This window comes from Trachemys scripta, chromosome 7 (genome assembly GCF_013100865.1).
Source record: "Trachemys scripta elegans isolate TJP31775 chromosome 7, CAS_Tse_1.0, whole genome shotgun sequence".
NCBI classification, from domain to species: domain Eukaryota; kingdom Metazoa; phylum Chordata; order Testudines; family Emydidae; genus Trachemys; species Trachemys scripta.
The window spans coordinates 102,081,510-102,105,977 of NC_048304.1; the positions used below are offsets into that span (position 1 = coordinate 102,081,510).

The 24,468-nt window shown below is 42.4% G+C and overlaps 1 long non-coding RNA gene across 1 annotated transcript in view; it reads left to right on the forward strand.

Annotated features, from left to right (window-relative positions):
• Positions 1-3,323: 3,323 nt before the first annotated feature.
• The window catches only part of LOC117880550, a 34,964-nt gene continuing 13,819 nt past the window's right edge, over positions 3,324-24,468 (forward strand). Inside the window, exon 1 of the long non-coding RNA XR_004646554.1 lies at positions 3,324-3,824. This is a non-coding gene — a long non-coding RNA (uncharacterized LOC117880550). The remainder of the gene's footprint in view (positions 3,825-24,468) is intronic.

Here is a 24,468-nt window from a genome sequence, read left to right on the forward strand (position 1 = left end):
TCAGGGAGGTCCTCTCAGCTGGGGAGTGATCAGGTAGAACTGAGCCTTATTAGGCTCAAAGCCTTAAAAAGAGTAGACGTCACTCAGGGGAGAAATGGGGCCTGCTGTCCAGGTGTTAGACTAGGCGACACTAGAGACTGATGAGCTGCCCTATTTCTGTTATTTTATTTTTTGTTTTAAAAGGGTTTGGAGTTTGTTTTTGGTGACTGAAGATCGAGTCATAGAAAGGGAATGTGGCCAGAAACTGAATTGATTTTGGTTGTTTTATGTTCTTTTATTTGCACAAGAGCTCTGTAAAAATAAACTTGAAATTTCAGAGAGGTTTTTCTGCTTAACCGAAGCGTTCTGTGAAGGTTTTGTCTAGCTACATGGACCTTGACCATGCCATGGAGGTTGCAATATTATCAAATGGAAATAAACAGAATTATTATGTTATGTTAATGCTGAGAAGTCAAGCTCTCAGAATTCAAAGTCAGAACATTCCAAAAGTTATGTTTTCTGCCCTACTGTTAACTTGGCCATATTCCTGTATAATTTCTGGCATAAAAAAAAACCAACAACACAAAACCCTGTAACTGAATAAGTCAAAACAGGAAATGCTGTATGTGTGCAACACAGCTAAATTGAAGTTGTAATCTCAACATTTGGAACTTCTAGAAAAGGAAAGTTAAAAATGCATTGATAATTTTTGCAGTGCATCTTTAATTGTCTTTTCTTGAATGAAAGTGGCCAGAGGCAACAGGTATAATAGGCCTGGGGAGGCTAAGCCTCCTCTGGCGCAGCCACTGCCACTGCCACCCTGCCACTGGATGCCTGGATGCCTGGGCCATGGTGGCATCTGCGCTCTGCCTCTTCCCGTCCCTGCGCCGCTCCTTCCCTGAGGCCCCACTGCCTGCCACTGCATGGCTGAGTCCTTCCTCTCCTCAACTCCACCCCCCCTTTGGAGGTTCCCATCGCTCACCACATCCCTCCTCTCCTCCACCCCCCTAACCCACAAGACTCCCCCGCCACCTGCTCACCATGTCCCTGTGGGCGGTGAGAACCTTGTGGGGGCAGGGGTGTGTGGAGGAGAGGAGGGATGCAGGGAATGGCAGGCGGGGGGGGGCTCGTAGGGGAGGTGGGTGGAGGAGAGGAGGGACAGGTAGAGTGCGAGTGGTGGGGGCCTCGAAGGAAGTGGGTTGTGGAGAAGAGGAGGGATGTGGCAATGGTGGGGGACCTCGGAGGAAGTGAGTTGTGGAGGAGAGGAGGGATGTGGCAGTGGTGGGGGCCTCAGGGAAAGTGGGTTGTGGAGTAGAGGAGGGATGTGGCAGTAGTGGGGGCCTTGGAGGAAGTGGTGTTGTGGAGGAGAGGAGGGATGTGGCAGTGGTGGGGGCCTTGGGGAAAGTGGGTTATGGAGTAGAGGAGGGATGTGGCAGTGGTGGGAGCCTCGCAGGGGATGGATGGAGGAGAGGAGGAATGTGGCGAGTGGCTGCAGGGGGGCGGAGCAGGGAGGGGGACTGGGGTGGAGCAGGGGTGAAGTGTGGGTGGAGCCATGGGCAAAAGTGGCAGGGCTGCAGGTGGAAGAGACAGGACAGGGAGCTAGCCTCCCCCAGGGGAAGCTTCACCCGCCGCCCAGGGTGGCCTTAACTAAAACACCATTGAGCAGCCTAAACTCAGGAAACAAGATTCTTGGCTGGTATAAATTGTCATATCACTATTGACTTCAGTGGAGCTATAAGAAGTTACTGCAGCTGAGGATCTGGCCCAGAAAGTCTTAATCGAGGCATATTGTTCATATGTCTATAGATTATAAAATAGAAGGGACCATTGTGATCATCTAGTCGGACCTCCGCATAACATAGCCCATAGAATTTTGCTGAATTAATTCCTGTTTCAAGTCCTTTCTTTATTAAGGACTTATCTATTTTAGATTTAGCTTCAACTAGTTTTCAATTATAAAACAGGAAAAAATTGAATTAGAACATGTAGGAAAAAGTGGGTTTTATTCATATTATCTTTATCTTTATTATTTATTATTTGAATTACAGTCGGTCTGTGGGACCCTAGTCAGGACTCAAGGTCCCATTGTGTTATGCCCTGTACAAACACTTAATAAAGAAATTGTCTGTCTGTTGTAAGTTCTTCAGAACAGGGACTAAGGAAGCAACAAGGTAACAGTGAAACAATACTGATCAGCATAAGTAGTAGCAGCCGCACACCAGCTGCATGACAGTGGTTGAATTATTTGTAGGCACTTTAGCAGAGGAAAGTTTTAAGGAGGGATCTGAAGAATTGAAGTGAAAAGGCTTTATGGATTTTTAACAGGAGCTCCTTTCATGGAAAGGGGGTGGAATGGAAGTAAATTGTACAGTAGCTGAACTCATTTTGCTCCCACTTACAACCAACCAACCAATCCCAACATTAGGATGAGACCAAGAACTGACAATTACCACACATAGTTTTTATTTGCTTTCATTATGAGCAGGTGAAAAATTGAATTCCAGCTTCTGTGTTTTCCCCCAACCTCAGTTACAGTGGTCACCACTAACAACCACAATAAGAAAAAATTCAGCATCAAACTTTTCTTGCTGTTCAGGAATGTATTGTGGGTTCTATGTTGAAAATACAGTCAGTGCCAGAACTTTAGGGCTCAAAGGAAAAGAATAATTGGATATCACACGGCCAACAATGAATCTATTGTCAGCACTTTCAGATTATTTAATCCCACAAAAGTAAATAGGTGATGATTGGCAAAGGGCCAGATCTAATGCACTTTAATGCATTTTACTAACAATATAACATGACTTGTTCCTGAAGCTCATGACAGTAACTTTCCTTTGTGACTTTAAAACTTGTAACACAAGAAGCACAGTTGGCAGACATGTTCCGGGTCATAGAGCAGGATTATATGATCAATAATGTTGAAAGCAAACTTCAGGACCAGAAATAGAATTCCAGACATAGAAATGACAGAAGGATGCCACTAAATACTCAATGCAGCAAGAGCTCTATGCTGAGAAGTCACTGAAAACCAGGCTGTGGAAGTGTTTGTATAGATAGTATCCTTCTGTATGCTTCATCTGATTTCATTCTTGTTTCTAGACTCATGGTTTCAAGTCCTGTTCCGGTAACTGCTCAGGGTGTTGCACTGTTACATATGGCATCTGTTCACCCCACACTAGCTTGGAAAGAGCTAATGTGGCTACAAAGCCCGACTAAGTAACAAGATAAGCCACGAGTTAGGCTTGGTAAGCAAGCACTGATTGAGGAGCAAAGCAGGAGTGTTTGAGGGGCAGAATAAAGTGAGGAAGTATGCAACAGAAAGGGGGCTGCAGTATGGAAGTTTGAAGTCACTCTCTTGGCTTAGAGGGGGAAAGGAAGAAACCTAGGGGAAGAATACAAACCCTAGGATCCTGGCTCTGAGGGAAGGGTTTACTCAGAGGGGTGGTGGAGCAGAAGCCTGATAGAGGTAGAGTAGGAAAAGGCTCAGGGAAATGGCAGCAAGTTTTGGGATGGTGTAGACCCTGACTGTTGATTCAAGAGTCCCTGAGCTGGAACCCAGAGTAGTGGGCAGGCCTGGTTCCCCTACCAGCCGCTGGGGAAGTGACATAGCTTTGAATTGAAGGGCTGCTGGGAACAATACCTGGTCAGCCAGTTGAGTGAGACGTTGATAATCCAGAAGGGGAAGGCTGGAGGGCCAAGCTATGAAGAGGGAGTCACAAAGAGAAAGCACTGCAACTCCTGCAGTGTGAGAGAAGCTGCACTGTGAGTGAGAGACAGAAAGGGGTGCTAGACTGGGCAGAGCTATTCCCCAAGTGCAGCAGCTACAAGGAGTCACCCCAACAGTGAGTAAAGAACCCTGTGGAAGCATTCTTGGATGTGATATTAAATGCTAGGGGGCCACCTCTCCACATTTTGAAGAATATTCATTTTGCAAGTTTTCAGGACCTTTACTAAGTTCTGCATTTACTTTGGATACAACTTTAACATGTTGTGAAAAGGAGAAATGTGGAACCCTAGACTTAAACTTGCTTGTCTCTGGAGGATGTCCCAGCTAAAGATGCTATAAAACAGCTAATGACCTCAATGTCCTGGCCAATCTACTTTCTCGGTAAAACAGGTTTTATTGTCCAGGTTTGTATGTCAGGTCTTGCTGAGTTTGTAATGCGGCCAGTATGCTTACTGTACTAGGAGAATCTAGGGCCCAGTCCTTCAACATTTACTATCATCAGGTGTACAACTTATTACCATCACCATCTGATCTGGATGTTTGCAGTCACTGGTGGGTGCAACTTAGAGGTGGCTGAAAAATAAAAGCCTATTTTATGGGGGAAAAAAATCAAGATTTCAAAGTTGTTTTTGTTCTGAGAGGGTTTTTTTTGAAAATTTGCATACCGTTTTTAATAAAAAGTTTTAGAATTTTTGGTTAGACATTTTGATAATTTTTTAATTATTTTTTATTTAATCAAAAGGGCATGACATTTTTTCAGGAAAAAAATAAAAAAAAAAAAAAACATTTCAATCAGCTTTAGTAGAAATAATACAATTTATTCATCTGAGAGGCTTTTTTGGAACATTTTTCCTCAAAGGAAAGTTGTGGAATCACTATCTTTGGAGGTTTTTGAGAACAAATTAGGCAAACACCTGACAGGGATGGTCTCAATACACTCTGTCCTGTTGCAGCACAGTGGGGATGGACTAAATGATCTCTTGAGGTCCCCTCCAGCCCTATTTTCTAAGATTCTTTAAGAACTATGTGCCAGACTCTCCTCTTACTTACACTAGTTTGATCTCAGTGGAGTAACACTGATATAAATGGGAATACTCATGTTAGTAAACACTGTATCTGGCAAGTGTTTTCAGAGATGATATAAAATTCTTCAAATATTCTAGCCTAGCATAGAAAGTATATTATTGAAATATATTATAGAGAGTTATTTATTATAACATCACATGGTTAAATATTAGATCTAGAACAGGAAAACTGATAACTGGGAATTTAGTTTGGGGGAAAAAGCAAATCATGATCCTAGCCAGAGATGATGAGTACTATAGCAGGGTCATTCATGCATAAGAGAGTTTCTATTACAAAGCTCTGGTTTCAGCAGTGTATAACTTGGCTATATTAATTCACTCTGGACTCAGACTTGGCATACAAGATCCCAACCTGCATGTAAATGTTTTTATAGATTAAAAAGCCCAAACATTTTGGCTGTTACTAAAATAGCAGAAAAGCAGAAATACACATTTTCTGCATTTTGGGGCTACTTGCACTTCTATTTTAAGCCCTTATCCATAAGGAGCTCAATGCAGGCAGCCCCTGAGCCTGTGCAGAGCTCCTCGCTGGATGGAAGGCTTAAAGGTTTAAGCCTATTGGAAACATAGGGGACATTCAGGTGGGGGCTTTTAAGCTGGTTCATTACTGAAACAAGAACCAGTAGCTAAATTTGGCTCTGGATCTGAATTCAGATTCTTGTACATTTCCAGAATTTGGGGAGGTCAAATAAGGGTTTTGGTTCAAATCCAATTCTATGACAAATGCTACTTTTTCTTTCTTTTTTTTTAAATTGGCAGGCTGTAATGTGCACTAGTGCTTCTTAGCATTTTAAATAGATAAACATGCCAAATGGTTTGATTTTCATATGGTGTTTTCATAGCACACCATGAGGACTTTTGGGCAGAAGTATCAAAACTAGTCACTGAAATTGTGCCAAGCATTATTTTTTGGATAATGTAATCAAATCAGCTAGCTGATTTGCATGTGTGAATGACCATTGGCACTTGCAAACAGTTGATCACACAAAACTATTGGGGGCCATTTTAGGAACCAGGTTGAGACTGGTAGGAATGTTGACCTTTAGAAAGCCATTTAATTACAGGAGCAAACATGCATGATCTGAAATCTCCTTAAGGCCCAGACCTTGCAAAGACTTACACATGTGATGAGCTTTATACACTGAGTTGTCCTATTAAAGTCCATGAGGCTACTCACAGTATGCAAAGTTAAATACACATTTGCATTGTCTTTGCAGGAAAGAGGTCTAAACATGCACTTGCACCACATTCCCTAATGTTTAACTGAGAAAGTGTTATACTATAATTTGTGAATTTTGTCTTCAAGTGTAATCTGGGGGCTTGTCTATGTTACAGAAGCCTCCTCATGCTGCCCGGTGGGCAGCACCGCCTCTCCGAATGTCCACAGTGCTGCCCGCTGCAGCCTTGCCCTGACATGCCCCTCCTGTCTCTAGCCCCACCCTCTGTGCCAGGGCTTGTGAGAGAGTCCTCAGAAGGTAGCTTTATTGCTGTCTCCCCCAATTCCTGAGCTGGGGGAGTCCTGGTCAAATCCAGGACTTTTAGAGCCCCTTTACTCTGCTCTGGCTCTTTTACTTGGCATAAAGGGGCTGGAGCCAGGGTGAAGATCACTTCCAATTTGTTAAAGGAGTTGTGATGACCCATGATTATTAGTATCATAGTTTTGGTCTTGTAATTTTATTTTATCACAGAATAAGCCACTGTGAAAATGGGCAAAAGTGTTAGAAATGTAGGGTTTTTTTTTTTTAAGTATTGTATAACCCAAAATAACTATTATTCCATTTTCCGGCAAATAGAGAGAGGGTATATGCTTTGATAGCAAGGACTAGTTTTAACAGCTGTTTTTCTCAAGATCAAGATGACTTTTTTTAATCCCAATGTGGCTTTTCTAATTTTCCCAGTTTTTATGTATGTATTTATTTTTAATTGTGGACAGGAGACTCTTCTCACTGGGCCAATGTCAAAATGTGTGTGTGTGTGGGGGAGAGGGGATAGTGGCTTTAAGAGGCTTTTCTTTATTTAGTATAGGGATTTTTTTTACATATTTATAACACATTGTGATGGTTGCTCACATACTTGCTTTCAGTTACTTACCTGAATCATTTTCACTGTGGTCTTTCTGCATCTATAAAATAGCAGAAACTAGAAATTTCAAGCAAAGTAAGCATTAACTACTCATGTACTTTGTAAGCTCTTTAGGGCAGAGATTGTGTCTCTGTTGTATGTTTGTATAGTACCTAGCCCAACAGAGCCTGGTCTCTAGACACTACCATAATACAAATAAATAATAACAATAATTAGCCACTCTGTGTTCAGGAACGTCAGATGACAAACCCAGAAATCCAAAGTTAGAAATGTGTTGACTTCAGCTGAGTCTCTGCTTTTCTGAGCCATTTAACGATACCATTAATAAACAGTTGCCTCAGACTTATTCATAAATTAAACTTTTGGATACCACTATCAAATGGACATCTTGAACTAAATCTGTAATGTTGGTCTGTGAGAATTAAAGAGTAGCCCTTATGCATCTAGACAAAAAACCTAATTGTCTGAAAGTTAATGTGCTACAGTAACTACTGTAGCAACAGAAGTTAGGCACAGAACCTGCTCAAGCACTTTAGTGGCATTTTGAACTAACATATGTGCATCTTTAGATGCCTAAACATCTTTAAAAATCTGACCCTAAGTGACTAAAGCACTTGGAAGCCTAAGTCTTACTGAAAGAGACTTTGGGATCAGCAAACTTATTATCCTCATTTTCTAGTGGATGGGAAACTGAGGTCCAAAGAGATTAAGGCCCTGATCCAGCAAAATATGCAAGCACGGGATTATCTTTAAGTGAGTAGTTGACTTCAGTGGGACTGCTCATGTGCTTCATTGTAAATGCAAGCTTAAATGATTTGCTGGATCAGAGCCAAAATAAAACTGGCAGAACTGAACCCAGATCTCCTGAATAACAGTCCAGTGTCTTAAATACTTATCTATGCTTCTCTCTTAGCCTCTTATCTATCTCCTGCGTAATTCCTGTTTGCCTGGGCCTTTGTGTCTGGGGGCCAGATTTGCCATTCGTTCTGGGAGTAGGTTGGAATACCTAGGCACTGGAGCTAAAGTGAAGAGGGGGCAATGAGGATGTGTGTGTGTGTGTGGGGGGAGAGCTTTAACTCTGAATTACCTGGCTTTTGTCGTTTTAAATCAGACCCTTAACAGTATTTTAGCATAGTTTTTTTGTGTTTAGTAACAACAGTCATCTTAAATTGTAGTGGCACATTGCCAGAGGGAAGAGAGGTGTTAATGAGACTCACTATAAATGGAATGAGCTCAGGAATGACAGTTTTCAGTAGTGCTGTTGGCATGGGATCGAAGAGACAGGTGGTGGCACAGAGCTGACCGATCACCTTAGATAATGATGAAAGAGTAGTGACAGGGGTGAAAGATTCAAGGACCATTGAAGAATCACACAGGGGAAGGAAGGAAGAAGCGATCGGTGATACTAGAGATACATTGTTGACTCCTAGTCACTTCAGTTTCACCAGTGAAATATGAGTGGAACTAATAAGGGGAAAGCAGAGTATTATCGATATCAGATGTTGAAATGAGTGGTCTTAGTAACCTATCTACCATTAGGAATAAGTATTTATGGTTTCCATGACTAGGATCAATCAGGTTTGAAATTCATTCATATTTGGCAGAGGAAATGTGCACTTAACCTTTACATTCTGGGTCTGCTGATGAATATTGACCTAGAAAAGTCTCCCGGAGGTTTTGATCCAACGAGAAGCTATTTTATAATTTCTTAAATTATTGTTATAACATGGGGAATAAATATTTGCATCTAGAATCCTAATTCTGACAGGTGCCACAGTCTAGGAAATGGGGTGCAGATTTTTGCTATACCAGGAGTGACCCCACGTCATCTACCAGCCATAAATCAAGGGGATGGAGTAGTTTAGACGGAGTAAATTCCAGTGACAGCCATGTGATGGATACATGGTAGAGAAAATTAAAATTCATTTCCTGACATCTTGGTACAGGGACAGATTGGGTAACAACTAGAAACTGAACAGATCATTGTCACCTGGGAAGATGGCAGACTCTTATCATATGTAAATCCACAAATGTGGTGGATGAGGCTTGAATCAGCACAAAATGCTAGAACAACTGGGTAACTGAATCATCTGAGTAGACATTATATAAGAATGGAAATTGCCTACTCCTGACCCAACTGAATTTTAAAATTCAGGAAGAGAGTGTGAAAGGAAAAGTTCTCTGTTATTGTTACAAGGTGTTATACAATCACCTTTCACATTTCCCATCTGCAAAGTATAAAAAAGAAGCTTCATGTGGTGTAAATATTTAGTTGTTTATCATTGTCCTTTAATATTTATACATGCTGCTTTAAGGGACCATTCCAAAACCCACGGAAGTAAACATAAAGGATCCCACTGACTTCCATGGGCTTTGGATCAGGAACTAAGTGGATCTGTTTTGTAGAGAGATTTTTTTATCAAACTGAGTTCACCCAATGATCTTCAATGTACAGAGAAATATTAATAATGAACCCAAACCTACTATAAGAAAGATTATTTTATAAAGCTGTCCTCACTTATTCCTTGGTAATGATCTCAAGTATGAGCAGTGATCTCTCTCTAATGCACAGAATACTTGGCTTTGCAAGAGATCTTACTAATGGGCTAGATCAAGAATTCTCATCCTTAAAATTAAATGCCAATGTTTAAAACTTCATTTTTATAAGAGAACTTGATATTAATAAGGCTCTTGATTAAATAACTAAAAGTGCATTATTATTGGGTCAATAATTACTTCAGCTATATTAAGATTTTGGCCATTTTCACTGCATTACTATGGTACAGAGGCAAAATTTCACTCATATATTTGACTTAAATGACAGTCTTTTGGGAATTGCAACAGAAATGATAAGTTCTGCTGCAATTTACATGTTAAGTTCTGTAACCCCGTGATAGTTCAACCATTTGTAAAAGAACAGTAGGTGGCCTAGTGGTCTAATATTCAATGAATAATTTTATTTTACATCAAGCACAAGGTCCAGTTTAATGTTTCATTACATTAAAATTGCACTGCATGACATAAACCCAGCAATTAAAACTGCATAACTTTTCATAAAGTGTACAGATGACCCTTTCAAAAAATTAGTGTGTTTAATCAAACAATTATTTAGTGACAAGTAGAATATATAAAGGTTGGTATTATGTTTCTGAGTGAACAACATGGTGCCAGTTGACAATAAACATAATCTGTGTGTTTTCAGGGTATGTATGCATTTGTAATTAGTTTCATTCTTCTTTTACTTAAAAACCAAAGGGCCATAGTGTGGCTGTTCCCTAGGTAAGGTATGCAGAGGAGACAGTGCAAGGAGACATCTATGTTTTCTCCCATTGCAAAGATATCAGCCCCAATTGCAATTCTGTATTTAAGAACAGCTTCCTGTAACAGATCCTCAGGGAAGTGGCAGGGAGGTGTTGGGACCATGACTCGAAACCCAACTCTGCACTCATGTGGCTATCCAGGGAGGGGCCAAACACTACATCCTCCTGAGGGATGGTACAGCAGATGAGCTACCATTGCACACTAGGGAGTTCAGAAACATAATGTGTCTCTTGGAGCAACCCCCAGGGCACATCAACCTCTATTCCGGACTATGCCTTAATGGCACAATCAGTTCCCAAAGGAAAGTGTACTGCAATATATTTTTGCATTAGCTTTTATCTGTATACCTAGATATTAATATTAATCATCATTAGTTATGAAACTATGGAAGATATAAATTAGAATAGGAGGTATTATAATAGTCACTTGTGCTCAGTAATGGAGCTGGTATAGAATTTTGCATGTCAGCAGTCACAAAATATGCCTCTTTCAGACAGGCATTTGTAGGGGCTGCAAACTTTTGACATCATATCCTAGTACTGACCTAACTTGTCCACCACTCAAAAGCAGTGACACTTCCTGGGAAAATGTGTATAAGTCATTTAGTACTGACATCCTCCATTTAAAAAAAAAAGTAATGAGAAATTCATAAAATCCTGTTAATCCCCTTTCTTCCTGCTCTCGCAAATTTTCTTGCTTCCTCCTACTGCTAAGTAGGTTAAGCTATCTGACTCACCCTGAGCTGAAGATACCTGGGCTTTGTTAAACCGATGCTGTTCACTTTTGTGTTCCATTCAAAGAACTTCTACTTATGTTTTATTAAAATTAGCTGGGTCAATAAAGAATGAACTCATTGTAGAAACGAGGCATTTGGGATCCAAGAGCAGAAGTGATGTGTCTCACTGCTGTGTGATTATATACTTATGCCAGCAAGTGATGGTCATCCCATGTAGATATTCATGTGGTGCTTTCCCCCAGCCACACTTAAATTACCAAAGGAGCACACAGACATAAATAGGAGCATGGGGAAATAATTGGGGTAAATGGTAGTCCTGGGGCTAAAAACCTGAAGACATTGTTGAGATTTCAGAGTGTGTCACAAAATAGTACCCTCTGTCAGTCCTGAACTGTGGATTTTGAACTAATTGAAGATTTGATAATGTTTACATGCACAGGATTTTCTGATGAATTTCTGTAAAAGAATGATAGATAATGGGGGTTTCTCATGCACATTCACTGAAACTGTTGTGACTGGCTCCAAAGGTACAATTACTGTCATAACAGTAGAAAAGAAGAACAGTAATTGTTTAATTGTAATGGGTTCAAAAGTCCCAATCTGATATTTCAGTGGAGGTTTCACACACAGTTCACTAGATGTAGTGTCAAATGCCATATTATGTAGTGGTTGCTAGGATACATTAACTAGCCATTTTTTATTGGACACTGGCGTAAGGAGTCATATTAACCCTACATGCAATGTTGTCTATCTTTTTTTTTTTTCCTTTGTAAGATTGGGGCCTAAATGTACAAGGTTGACAAAAGATGGGAGAGGAAACAGAGGTGAAGGCCAGATTTTTAAAGCTATTTAGGTGCCTAAAGATGTGGATACATAGAGCCTCTTGTTTAACACAAGTGGAATAACGCAAAATAAAATGAAAAACAACGTAGCAAACAGAATAAAATGGAAAGCTCACCCTGCAGCAGCAGTTCCGGTGGCTCTTGTCCTGCAGGCCTGGGCCCAGCTCCCCACCGCGGGCAGTGCAACCTGGCGTATGGGGTCACAGCAGCACCAGGTTTGGCCCAGTCAAACCTCTGTCATGATGGAAGAGTGGTGAGGCCAAATTTGAGTGAATGGCATTGTGGCCCCATGAGCTAGGTTGAAACACCTCATTCAAATTTGGCCAGGCTGCCCCACTGTCGTCATGATGGAGGGATGGCTGGGCCATACCTGAGTGGTGCTGCGACCCTGCAATGCCCAGAGCTGGGCCTGGAGCTGGGCCCAGCCCTGCGGGACTGGAGCTGCTGCTGCTGCAGAGTGAGTGTGGGGTGGACTTGCTCTGCAATCCTGACATCAGGACCTGACACCTGTCCCCCATGGTCTTTCCTTCCCTCAGCCTCCGAGGTCTTGTTCCACACCCGCCAACACCTGAGGATAAAATGCATAAAATTAAATAACATGAAATTCTCCCTCCTCCCAAAAATGAAAATTTATAAAAAGTCAAAAGCATTTCATGGGGCTCTACAGATACATGCCCAGTGGGATTTTCAAGTAGGAGTTAGGCATCTTGGTGCTTTTGAACATCTCACTAGGCACCTATCTGGTCCTTTAGATACCTAAATAACTTTGAAATCTGGCTGTAAAGGCATGTCTACACTGCATTGTAAATCTGAGTCTGTGGGACCTGGACTTGCATCCATGCAGCATTGAAAATCTGCACTTACAATTGCTGGACCCTGTCTCATCCATACTGCACTGCACAGACATTCTAACTTGGGTCTGCGGCTTGAGCTGTGTCCACATTGCAAAATGACATGGCTTGGACCTGAGTCACAGCAGCAGGACCTAGGACCCAGGTCCTGAGTGCTTGCTGTCCCAGGTCAGACTGATTTGTGTGTGAACGGAAGAGCGGCTTGAGCTCAAACCTAAGTCAGAGACTGGGCTTAGTGTGTAATGTAGACATACCTTAAGTGATTTGCCCAAAGTCAGAAAGCAGGCCAGTGTCAGAGTCAGAAATTGAACCCAGTTTTCCTGACATCCAGTTCAGTTTCCTATCCACTGAATTCTGGTGCGTTTAGGGCCTAAGCTGTATCCACATCTTTATCCTGTATTCGTATCTAAAAATATACACTTATGGTATGTGTTCTAAAAATACTGGGCCAGATTCCTGCCTGATGCATCTCATCTGCTTTCTGTGCAGCTGCAGCAGGGACAGATTTGTCTATGATGCCAAGAACTGTTGGAATGTTAATATCTTTTTTAAAAATAATTTCTCTCAGTCTACAATTACATCGTTATCAGAAAGTAAAAATATCTCAAAAGCAAAGGGGATTAATCTCAGTCACTGTTCTCAAACAGTTTTAGTTAGGTAGTTTCAGGAACACTATCATTTCTTTTCTTTTTTTTTTAAGCTGGTTAAATTTTCCCTGAGGCTAACATTTTATATCCAGAGTAAATCTTGCTAAAATTAAGAAACAGAACATACAGCTGCCCTTATTCCTTGCCCACAGATGTTACCAAAATCTGATTAAAAATCTCCTGCTGCACCTTTTCATTAGTGTAATAATCATTTTTGCCAAATATCTGGCAGCAGAGGGGTAGTGGAGGTGGAAAAGAAAGTGAAAATATGAGGTTTTGATGATCAGCATCTTTGAAAGGACTCACAGAACCTAGTGGGAGAAATGAGGACTTGGGATAATCCATGTGCTGAAATATTTTTGCTTCTTTTTCTAGAAAATGTGCAATTTGGTCAGGCAGAAAAAATTGAACAGCGCCTTCCAAGCAATAAATCACTGGATTGCTGGTGACATTCATACAATGCGGATATAGTGTTAACTGTATGAGTCAGACAGCCCTTACTGCACTCAGCCTGTTCCTAGGAGGTGACCTTGCCACGGTGTAGTAATCAATCATTCTGGCACAGGACACACTGTTTTTGTTTAATATTACACTATTGGAATATATAGTAAACAAAGTGCAAAGGAAATTTTGAAAGCAAGCACTATATAAGGTGCTCTGTAATATTCTGCAGCCTGAGGAGTGCCAACGGCATACTTTGTACTCTGTGTGTACTTAAGTTTACTAACTTTAGGCTGTTAGCAATAGCAAAGCATATGCAACTATACTCAAATACTTCAACTGTCTGAACAGCTCAAGAGGAACAATTCCTTGGAAATATGAAGTTAGGATTACAAAAAAGATTTACTACCGTACCCACTGCAATCTAACATTTCTTATTTTGGCATTTTTATACAGCATATACGTCATGATTTTCCCAGCCAACTGACAAAAGAGCTACATCCCAAACTGCCTGAAAAATTTTTTAGCAAACAAATCTTAATTAACTAGTAAAATCTCTCTAACTGTGTGATAAGATAAGCATTGCTAGCTAATATTGCTTATATCCAAGAGGTTCTATTGTATTTGCATGCATGAGTTATGGCACAGGTCAGTTAATTCATGAAGTTTGATGTCAGTGCAGGAAGACAAAGGCAAATTCTTGGAAATGAAGGTACTGTAGGTGAAATATATTTCGTTATTATTACTTCACATAAGGGAGATGATATTGTGGTAACTGAGTATAAAAAAGCCACCACATCAGTAGCATTTATACCCAGCTTGGACTCACTTTTCACAGGGGTGAATCACTACACACAAGCTGCAAGCGGTGGAGAATCAAACCCACCATGTTTAGGTCATTGTTAAAATACCATCATAGTTGTCTTCTGGAGATGTTCAAAACTGCCCCTTTGCTAAGGCGTCAACTGTGCTTTTGTGGCATGGCTCTGTGCTTGCCTGCATACAGAAGGAGCCCACATACTGCACCATCCCTTTGGGGCAACCTACTGCTTCTAACAACCACAGTTGACTTTTATAATAATAATAATTATAAATGGAGATATCCCATCTCCTAGAACTGGAAGGGACCTTGAAAGGTCATTGAGTCCACCCTGTACCTTCACTAGCAGGACCAAGTACTGATTTTGCCCCAGATTCCCAAGTGGCCCCCTCAAGGATTGAACTCACAACCCTGGGTTTTGCAGGCCAATGCTCAAACCACTGAGCTATCCCTCCCCTCTGAAATGGTGCTGGGACTGTGGAGCCAGGGCTCTGCCTCCCTCTGATCCTTAGCCATTTTGGAGGACATTCAACCCCGAAGTACTAGCTATGAGTGCCCTGGCCATAGGTATATGAGGAAGAAAAAAACCTCCTCGTACTCTTCTCCACTGCACTAATGAATTTATCCGGTTTTCCTCTGTGTCAGCAAATCTTTAGGCAGATAGGATATGCTGTCACCATAGCTCATCCACATTATGCTGTAATTGCTCATAACCCTAACACTGAATGGGTCAGGAGGTATTTCAGTCTCTGTATCCAAATGCTGTGGTTTGTACTTGAGGTTGAGGAAAGGCAACCCAGTCTCTGAAAAGTTATTGAGGTGTATTGCCAACAAGAACTATATTAACAATAGCCAAACCTAATGTGGAGGAAGTCATGTTCAAATTTGGAGCCACAATCCTTGGCTCCTGCTGAGCTGTGCTTAGCGCAGGACCCATGAAGGAAAAGGCAGGGAATGTAGCTAAGTGCCCCCCTAGTTTGTTCAGCCTCCGCATAAGATGCAGCTGAAAATAAGTACACTGAGCATTCTAGAAATTGCTAAAGTAAATGAAGTTATTCTGAGTTTACATGAGTGTAGCTGAAAGCAGATTTTTGGCAAGTATTAGGGAAAAGCAGCAATCAAATATATTTCCTAACTGAAACATTTATTTTGCAATAAAGTTCTTGGCTATCGCATATTTTTGTTCACCTGCCATCAGTGCTAAATAACAGGCTGATGTTATTTTCCTAGAACAAAACCACTTGAGATATTTGTCAGTTACACTGAAAGTTTTTAAATAGATTTTTTTTAAATGTATTAGTTTCAATAGCCATGGCAGTTACTTGCTGTTATTGTCCAGTAATTGTGAAGACAAATACTGTTAGATGCTTGATATTTTATATCATCTTCATTTATTTATATATATAATCTTAGTTGTCTAATTTTTTTTTCACATAGATTCTTCAAAAGAAATGTAGCCAGACAGAAATGGAATCTTCTGTTTTAGATGAATATTGTGTATATAATTGCAGGCGTTAGAAGAATGGCAATGGTTAGTTTTTATAAGATATCATGCAGTAATAGCCATTATTTTATAAGTTCTAATTATATTTTAAATACCTACTCTTTAGGTTAACCAAAACAAAAGAGGTCCAGCATAACAGAGAAGTACATTGACAGGCTAACCTGCATACAAATACTATAAAATCCCTTATATGTGCCTTCACAGAATCACATTACATACCTATTGCAGTGTTTCAAATCATTTGGGAATGATCATTTTCGCTCCAGTACCATTACAGTGTACCACCTCCTATAACAATAATGGGTGTCAGGTACTGTTTGGACTAGACAGGATTAAGCTATCACCCCCCTGCTGTGTGTTAATTTATTGCTTCAGACATTTTCATATCTGATTCATTTTCACCCACTCTGCTGCTGTTCCACAAAGTTCTCAGTCTCTGCCAGTCTCGGTATCATTTGAGCTGAGAATACCTGGCACCGTGAAATGGCTTTCTTCTCAGTGCATGGCTCAGGTATGATCCTTAGAGAGAGCAGCTGTGCTCTCCCTGTAGAACAGGGGAATAGAATGCAGCTCTCTGTGCACAAACATATTGAAGCAATATGCTTAGGTGTGACACAAAAGCCAAAATATTAGTTTTTTAGTAAACAAGAAAGGAAATTGTGATGCTGTTTGAGATCCCAGTGCTAGACATCTTTAGGTAATAGTGTTATTTCCTCAAGAAAATACAGGGTCACAGCAGTACAGAAACTACATCAAAAATTTGTGTTTTTTTTTTCCTCCTGGTTTTGTTTAGTGATTATGTAGAACCTGCTGAAAAGGTGTTTATTTCTGTTTGTAAATTGAATGCGCTGGGTGTTTTTTCCAGCTTTGCCCGAGGCTCTGTTGGATATGTTGATGGAGTTGGAAGCAGAGTTAGACACTAGAGGAGTATATAGAGAAAGAACTCGAATAGAAAACAGAGCTGTATTTTGTCATTTCATACCTCTCAGAAGTCCCACTATGTGAGGTAAAAAAAGCGTGTTAATATACAACGTTAAATGGGACGGGTGAAGTAAAAAGAAATGTAAGAAAATAAAGAAATACTGTGCTTTAGTCACTCAGGGTCCTATTCAGCCTACAATTGCTGTGTAGGACACAGAAATGGGAAGCCTCTTGAACTATGTAGAATGGAGGATGTTCACAGCTCCAAAATGGGGCTGCTTTTCCCTCCTCAGGTACATAGAGGAAAATCAGGCCTTTCCAAGCCAGCTTCCTTTCCTAGGGTGGAACTTCTTACTCCCCAGGGTGTGATAGTAACCTCTGCACCCTTTGTGGCCATAGTGGGCCTGGAGAGGGCTTGACGAGAGTCTGAATGGGATTAGCGCTATCCATTTGCTGAACAATATAAAATCTCCCATCTATGGAGGAGCTGCATAATGTCTGTTGGATGAAACACTAGATGGTGGGTTTTTGTATAACTATATACAAAATTACATCTATACCTCAGAGATGAGACTAAGATGCAAAATGTGTATCTGGGAGTGTTTGGATTTGGGGTTCTGATTTATCCCATTAGGGTACTGATTGTGGCATTAAAACATAGGCTTGAACTTGGAGGTGGCTTACAGCTGCACCACTCTTCAGGGGGCTTCTGGGAGACATTGGGCACAAGGAGGAATGATGCCTTCTGGAGCTCCCTGGGAGAATACCTGCTGTATTATCCCTTACCTCTAACTGCTAGATGCTGGGACTGGACAACAAAGGATGGATCACTTAATAAATTATCCTGTTCTGTTTACTCCCTCTGAAGCATCTGGATGGCCACTATTGGAAGTCAGGATACAGGGCTAGATGGACCCTTGGTCTGAACCAGTATGGCCATTCTTATGTTCTTAGAAGCATGAACCATGTTCTCTCCTGTTTCACTAGGCTGCTCTATCTTGGCCCTGCCTCCTTCCAATCCTTTGCCCCAGCTTTTGGGGTGGCTTATGCTTTGGGATGGGGGGGGTGCTAGCCCAGAGATGTTTTCTTGCACAGGAGAGTGTAGGAGCTGCAGTTGTGCTTGGCCCCTCAATCTGGATCTCAAACCACCTCTCCAAAGTTTTCAGGGTGTTGGCTATTGGGTTTCAGTTAGTTTGGGTCGATCTCTAATATTTTTCTCTTTCCCTGCCTACCTCTGGCATTTTCTGAATTTTGAGTGTGGCTTCTTGTTGGAATATATACTGTTAAAAGTTCACTCTGAACTTTGGCTCGATCCCTCGTGCCTGTGTATTAAGGACTAGATTATTCACCACTGAAGTCTATGCAATTTTGCCACTGATTTCAGTGTGAGCAGGATCAGGTCATAAGATTCCACCCACACCCTTCCACCCCCACTTCACTGCCTTGTTTAGTCATTGACACCTTTACCAAGTGGATGTACACTGCTACCAAATTGGAATGGTTCTTTTACACTCAACTACACGCAGTTGAGAATCAGTATATAGGCACATACATATCTATAATTTACACATATATTATACACACATATAAATTCTACCATGCCATACAATTGAATTTCTAGTACGTTGGCAGACTAAAGTGATTTTTAACACTTATCTATTGGATTTATGATTTCTGTGTCATCCACCTTGCTTCTGACATTAGGAAATGTTCAACATGAAGGAATCATTCAATGATTTTTTTAACTACACTATAAAACACTTTAGTCTTTCTTTCTTTCTTTCTTTCTGAAATCCATAAACGGCTAATTTAATCACAGCCTTACAGTAGAAATACTGACTTTCTTCTGCTAATTATATGGCAGTGTTTTGATATTTTAAATCATTTTGATTTGTTGGAACAGGTGGGTAATGAACTATAGGCACAGGTCATCAAAGGCCAGATTGTGGCCTTTAGCTCCATGAGCAGATGAACCCTCCATGCTTGGATCTCCTGCCCCGTGCCAAACCATGCAGGGGCCCAGGTAGCAGCCTTCACATCACTTCACTGCCCTTGTGAGCTGCGGAAGAGTTTTGTCTGGGCCTTGGAATCTCCATGTAAAGAGAGAGGAAGGACAGGGATGTATCTGAGGGACGCACATAACTTGGGAGTCCTGGATTAGCTCCCCATTCTGTGTTGTGCAGCTAGTATCTACCTCTTATAAAAGGGGAAGTCCAGAGGTAGTTGCTGCCTGGAGAAGCTCTCTCAGCAAAGCTTATGTATAGTCATGCTTAGGGTGACCAGATGTCCCGATTTTATCGGGACTGTCCTGATTTTTGCTTCTTTGTCCCGCGTCCTGACCGATGTTTGGTCGGCACACTGAACAAAAAAGAAATGTTGCGCTCCGCCCCGGCTCCGCCCCCCTTACCCCCATTGGCTCCCTCCCCAAATCTCCGCCCTGGCCCCGCCTCTTCCCCAACCATGCAGCATTCCTCCTCCCTCCCAGGCTTGCAGCATGGCGGCGCAAGCCTGAGAGGGAGGAAGGGAGGGGGTGGCGGCGGTGCCTGGATCCTGGAGCTGGTGAGTCAGCTCCGGCACCCTGGCACCTGGCGGGCAAAGGGGGCCTGGCAAGGGAGGGAGATGAGGGGCTCAGCTTTGAGCCCCCTCTGCGACAGAGGGCTCCTGCCCGGGCCGCTGCACCCGGGGCCAGGAGCACAGCCTGGAGGCTGCTCCAGCCCTGCAGCCTGCAGGGTAGCACGGTGGGTCCGGGCGGGGGCAGCATGGAGCGGGCAGGTTGGACGGCGTGGGCCGAATCCCTGCTGCTGCCAGGGAGCCCTGCACCTCTCCCTCCCGCTCGTGGCTGCGGCTCCTTCCCGGTGGAACGCGCCCCCCCCGGCCTGCCCCGGTCACATGCGGCACGCGTCCAGCTGCTCCTTCCCGGCGGGAGGGAGAGTAGGTGCGGGGGACGCGCGCTGCATGTGGCCGGGGCGGCAGGAGGTGCGTCCCGCTGGGAAGGAGCCGCAGCCGCGAGCGGGTGGGAGAGGTTCAGGGCTCCCTGGCAGCAGCGGGGATTCGGCCCCTGCTGCCCACCCGGCTCCTGCCCGCTCCATGCTGCCCCCGCCCGGATCCACCGCATGCCGCATATACCCGTGGTGGGCCGGGGGCCGTAGGCTCCGCAGGGAGGGCAGCGCACGGGGCCGGGGCCTGCTAATGCCCGCGGCCCCTTTTAAACGCCCTTTTTTTTTTGCTCCGCCCCCCCCCTTTTTTGCTCCGCCCCCTCCTGTTTTTCCCTCCCCCCCGTCCCAATATTTTGGACTGCTGATCTGGTCACCCTAACATGCTGCTAAAATAGCCACCACGGGGCTGGAGTAGCACAAAGAGATTTGGATCTCCGTATCCTTTGATGGAAGAATTTGAAAAAACTGTGAGGGCAACTCCCCCACAGGATACCTTCCCAGGCATCTTCCCCATGAGAAGGTCCCAACTCCCAGAATGACTTGCAGAAAATAGTGCCACTCATCTAGGAGAAGTTGCTATATATTGGGGTTAAGATGGCAGAAAGCTTGATCAATTTTTAGTGTATTAATGGAGAACTAAGAATGAAGTCTCAGTCTTAGCAGTTATTATTGAGGTTCAGTGTTCCAGCATGGCACCCTCAACTTATCTTCAAAAAACTTTCCTGTATCTTCCAAGTTGGGGATATTCAGAAGCTCCAGGATAGGGGAGCTCTTAAACTACCACAGCGCTGATTTGCTACTGACAAATCAGGTTCGAGGCTGCCCTGAAAAATCTGGACAGGCCGCAGGGACTGTGGTGGTGAGTGAGCCTTCCTTCCTCCAAAGCCTGTCCAACTCAAACCCACTTTTAATTGCAAAAATACACCATGCTGGGTGGTTTGCGGAAGCCAGCATGAGTGCAGGGCTTATGTCTTTGTAAAAGTACTCTCTCTCTCTCTCTGAAGGCTCTAGCTAATTAAAACCATAACATATTTTGGTCATTTGGCTTTTTTAATCTTAAATTTGTATATTTGTGGAGATTTCCTGGTTTCTAACCAAGCTGAGTATTGTTTGTCTACGTCAGCAGCAGCAGCAAAGCACATCAGGGACTGCACAGTACTGCCTGTATTGACTGTGCATGAGACATAGATTTTTCATTTCATACGTCATTCACAACTTGCAGCAGTGCTTCAGAAGTGACATAACCTTCTCCTGCATGCTTGGAAGCTGCAGATTTGTCTGAGCCAAACCCTGGTTCTGAACAATCCCAAACATGGAAGTACAAAATCTGGATCAGAATCTAAACCTTTCCAAAGTTCAGGATATTTGGATTTAATGTTTTGATATATCCCCTTGTGAAGATAGCATTCCGGTATGCTTTCTTTAGGTTCAAAATGTATGTTTGCAGCCCCCTAGACATATTGGACACACCCATTATCAAGAACACCATAGCTAAAATCGTGGTCCCATTGAACTCAATGGGAATTCTCAGTGGAGCAGGGATTTCATGCCATGTCTTTTCAATTTTCCACACATTTCTCTTTTTTTGCATGGTAGTGATATAAAACCTAGTAAAGCCTCATCAAACAAGCGCCTTGGCATTTTAGTGTGGAACTAAACTCAATCTCACTCTCAAATATAATGAAAGAGGTTAACTTGCACAAAGAGAAAGTTAATGTGGGTTCCACTCATACAGACTCTGCAGGATCTTCTGGTCTATCAACCAAATCTGAGTTAGGTCTTCTCCTACTATGCCATCATCTTAAAAATGTAGTAGGCCTACCGGTCCTGCAAGATCTTTCACCATAGCTCCTACAAAGTCGCCAACATGCTCCACCTGCCTGCCATCTTGGATCACCTTCCTGAGACACTAGAATGAAAAACTAGTTTTCAAATAAAAACTGAGCATATTAAAGCTTCTTGAAGAGCCATGAAGAGTCCTCCTTCACCTGGACGAGAACAAGGAGTCTTGTTCTCAAGAATCTTGAGTACAAAATGAGGACTGTATAGCACCTTACTCATTTCTGCTCTTTGTCCATAAGAACACAATACTTTTCACCTGATAGGAGTGTGTTTGTAGCACTGTTGATAAATATATACCTTGGAAAAGACAATGATGTTCATGCTGTCAGCTTGAGAGTACAATATTATTGAACAACACAAGACACTACTCCCTTATCCTACAGGTACTTGTCTTTGTCCATAATACCATTGTTGTTTATGTTCTAAGATGTAAGGTCCCGGGGAAGGGACTTTGTCTTTATTTATATCTTGTACAGAAAAAAGACTAACTAAAAATGAATAATAATAATGATAGTTAAACACAGAACTGTTGATTGTATGATAGCAAAAACCTTGTGGGTGTAGTCTAATATTAGGTTGTAAGACAAGGAGTGTATAAAAGGGTCTTCTGTGGCCGGGCGATCTAGTGGCTAGAGAGCTGGTCTTGCGGTCTGTAAGGCCAGAGGGAATAGTAGGGGGATCTGGACCCTCCCTCTCCAATGGGTCCCAGCGCAGGACCCTGTGTAGTTCAACCCCTAAACAGGGGAGATGGGTCTCCCTCCTTGTGTGTGGGGGGGGGTCAAGACTGGTTTCCATGGACTACTTCCTACAAGTCTCTTTAGTTTGGGTGTGGCCCCGCTAGTCCAGTTGCCCTGCAGTTGGGGCTTATCTGCAGGCTCCCCTTGGCAGGGGAAGCCTTACTTGCCTCCAGTGGCTGCGCTAACTGGAAGGTTGCTAAGCCGTCCCTTTGGGCAGGGAGACAGAGAGCTCCTGCCTCTTCACCAGCCAGCTCCCAACTGAGCCAAACTCCCTTCTTTTCTTCCCCCTCGAGGCCTGGCATTGGCTGCAAGTATAGCGGAGTCGGGCTAGCTGAACCTTAAGGTTTTCTTTAACCCCCACTGTGCTGGACGGAAGTTTCTCTGCTGCCTCACAGAGTGTGATAGTGTCTTATAATCAATAGTGAGGGTCAGCCTTCAGCTCTTTTGGAAGTTGTATTTAGTTCAGAGAAACAGCCAAAATTTAGCTCCTTAACATGATTACATCCAAACCAATCTTACCTGGAAGACCTGGTAATCTGACAAGATCCAACTTTCTTATGAATTTTCTATACTTTCTAGTACAGAAAGAATCTGCAGAGAATGAAATTCTACAAAAACAGCCTCTTAATCTATTTTTGGTACTTCCTGTTCTGGTCAAAACCAGGAAGTGAAAACAATTAACCTTTGACTTCTGATTTGTAGGAAACTGAAGATCAGGTCTGATTTTATCCAAACAGTTTTGTCTTTTCCTACTACAAGACATGTCTGTGTGCAGTGATAGAAGATGTAATATGGAGGGCCAAAAAAATAAATAAATCACATTTTGGACCTGTGCCTTCAACACTCAAATAACATCAATCTTTTGGCCACCCAGACTCATTAGTTTCTCTCTCCTGTTTTCACTGGAGCATGTGTTTTCCCTCTAAGTGACATTTCAACATCAGTGTCCCCAAGGATGAGCCCTCCCTCACTTCACTGACACTTGTGTAGAAGATGGAACAAGTGGCTCAGTTCCTGGATCAATGTAAGAAGAATCTGCCACACTGAAGATTATTTTTTCCCCAGTGTGGCACCATTGGCAAGGTAGGGATAATGACACTGCTTGAAACAGATTGTGATTAAAAATCTCAGTGGATTTCTGCACTGGTCATTTACCAAGACAGTTTTTGTCTTCCAAGTGCAAACTGACACAGACCCTTAGAAGTATTATACACACGACATATAATGGTATTAAGGTTGCAAAATCAAGCCCTCAAAAATTAGGATTTGACAGAATTAATTCTGCCATTTCCCAACTTTTGAGTACTTGACTTTACAACCTTAACATTCTTTTAATGTTGTTTTTTGTATATAACTTCCTAAGTTTATTTAAAGGGGGGGGGGGGAATCTGTTATGTGCAAATGTAACAACCCCCAATCAAGCATCTTCAACAAGGTTTGAACTCTGGATCTACAGCACTGTAGCACAGACCTTGTCCACTTGAGGGAAAGGAGTAATTATTATAGTTGGTAGCAGTAGGCTGTTACCAACTGTAGACCAGATATTAATGAAGGACACATACCACACTGAAACAGTTGGTTGTATATGCATAAATTCACCATTTCACTGACACATGATTTTTAAGCTAATTTTTGGAGGGTCTGACTCATGACTTTTGATGTTTGGGGTTTGTGAGAGTACACCACCCCCAAGGACATTTTCATTTTCCATTATACCAGTCTTTGCAACCCAACTAGTGAAATGTTATCCTCTCTCTCAAATATATCTGTCAACGAATGTAGAGATCTGCTTTCTGACCACACAGTAGAGGTTATAATAGAGTTCAGACTCAGAATCAGGTAGTTTTGGATGACATCTACCCCTGTGTCCTTGGGCACCTCTATCTCCCTGATTTAATTTTCAGCAAGGAGCAGCCAATTACAGTGACCTGCACCATTTTTGCTGCCAGCTACATAATGGTTGGACCCAGTCTTTTTTTAATTTATTTATGTAT